Source organism: Tasmannia lanceolata, unplaced genomic scaffold (genome assembly GCF_043159265.1).
Source record: "Tasmannia lanceolata isolate RefF3 unplaced genomic scaffold, GAP_Taslan_0.1 ptg000669l, whole genome shotgun sequence".
NCBI classification, from domain to species: domain Eukaryota; kingdom Viridiplantae; phylum Streptophyta; class Magnoliopsida; order Canellales; family Winteraceae; genus Tasmannia; species Tasmannia lanceolata.
The window spans coordinates 1-2,500 of record NW_027519340.1 but is presented as its reverse complement, the minus strand read 5'-3'; positions in this window follow the sequence as shown (position 1 = coordinate 2,500).

Genomic DNA, 2,500 nt, shown 5'->3' with positions numbered 1-2,500 from the left:
AAGATCGGAATCACAGAAACATATTTGGCAGAGATCAAAAAAAAGAAGTGCCCGATTAATACGTAAATCGCAATATTTTATAAAATATTTCATTGAAAGAATATACATAGATATCTTTCTATGTGCCATTAACATTCCCAGGATTAATACACAACTTTTCCTTGAATCAACAAAAAATCTTATCGATAAATATATTTACAATAATGAAACAAATAAAGAAGGAATTGATGAAACAAATCAAAATACAACTCAGTTTATTTTGACTATCCAAAAGTCACTTTCTATTTCGAATATTCGAAATAATAATTCACAGATTTATTGTAACTTATCTTTCTTGTCCCAAGCATATGTATTTTACAAATTATCACAAAACCAAGAAGTTATTAACAAGTATCACTTGATATCTGTACTTCAATATCATGGCGCATCTCCTTTTATTAAGCATAGAATAAAGGACTATTTGGGTACACGAGGAATTTTTGATTTCAAACCAAGACATAAGAAATTTTCGAATTCCAGAATGAATGAATGGAAAAACTGGTTAAAGCGTCATTATCAATACAATTTATCTCAGAATAGATGGTCTAGATTAGTATCGAAAAAATGGCGAACTAGAGTCAATCATCGTCGTACGATTGAAAATAAAGATTCCAAAAAATGGGATTCATATGAAAAAGAAAAAGACCAATTCATTTATTACGAGAAAGAAAATGATTGCGCGGTGAATTCATTGCCGAGTCAAAAAGAAAAATTTAAAAAACACTACAGATATGATCTTTTATCGTGTAAATATATTAATTATGAGGATAGGAAGAGCTCATATATTTATGTATCCCCGTTAAAAGTAAATGGGGGCCGAGAGATTCCCTATAATGACAACACACCTAAACCCGAATCATGTTATGTACTGGGGGATATAGCTATTAGTGATTATCTAGAAGAAGAGTCTATTATGGATACGGGTAAAAATCCGGATAGAAAATATTTTGAGTGGAGAATTCTGCATTTTTGTCTTAGAAAAAATATCGATATTGATACCTGGACCGATATGGATACTGGGACCAATATTAATAAAAATACTAAGAATGGGATTAATGATTATGAAATAATTGATAAAAAAGATCTTTTTTATTTCACGATTCATCAAGAAATCAACCCACCCAATCAAAAAAAAAACTTTTTTGATTGGATGGGAATGAATGAAGAAATGCGATATCGTCCCATATCGAATCTGGAATCTTGGTTCTTCCCAGAATTTGTGCGACTTTATGATACATATAAAATGAAACCATGGATCATACCAATCAAATTACTTCTTTTAATTTTTCATGGAAATAAAAACATTAGTGAAAATAAAAACATTAGTGAAAATCAAAAAAAAGATCTTCGTATATCATCTAATCAAAAAGAATATCTTGAATTAGAGAACCGAAATAAAGAAAAAGAAGAAGAACAGCCGGGCCAAGGGGATATTAGATCAGATGCACGAAACCAAGAGAATCTTGAATCAGATGCACAAAAAAAAAAAAAATATGTTGAAAAGGATTACGCGGAATCAGACATTAAAAAAAGGAGAAAGAAAAGAAAATACAAGAGCAACAGAGAAGCAGAACTAGAGTTCTTCCTAAAAAGATATTTGCTTTTTCAATTGAGATGGGACGATTCTTTGAATCAAAGAATGATCAATAATATCAAGGTATATTGCCTCCTGCTTAGACTGATAAATCCAAGGGAAATTGCTATATCCTCTATTCAAAGAGGAGAAATGCGCCTGGACGTAATGTTGATTCAGAAGGATCTCACTCTTACGGAATTGATAAAAAGGGGAATATTTATTATTGAACCAGCCCGCCTGTCTATAAAACGGGATGGACAATTTATTATGTATCAAACCATAGGCATTTCATTGGTCCATAAGAGTAAACACCAAACTAATCGAGAACGTCGAGAAAAAAAATATGTTGATGAGAATTCTTTCAATGGATCTATTGCACAACATGGAAAGATGCTTATGAATGGAGATGAAAATCATTATGATTTTCTTGTTCCTGAAAATATTCTATCTCCTAGACGTCGTAGAAAATTGAGAATTTTAATGTGTTTCAATTTCAGTAATGAGAATATTGTGGATATAAATCCAGTATTTTTCAATGAGAATAACGTAAAGAACTCTGGGCAATTTTTGGATGAGGACAAGTGTCTTGATACAGATACAAATAAATTCATTCAATTCAAATTATTTCTTTGGCCCAATTATCGATTAGAAGATTTAGCTTGTATGAATCGCTATTGGTTTGATACGAATAATGGCAGTCGTTTCAGTATGTCAAGAATATATATGTATCCACGATTCAGAATTAGTTAATGGTACATTTTATATACATCATGTATCATAGCCGATATATGAAGACAGACAGGTGTACACACACGTTGTGTTACATTACATTCTGACACATGATACTGATTCAATGACGTATCAATTGGACCTAGGAATGAATCA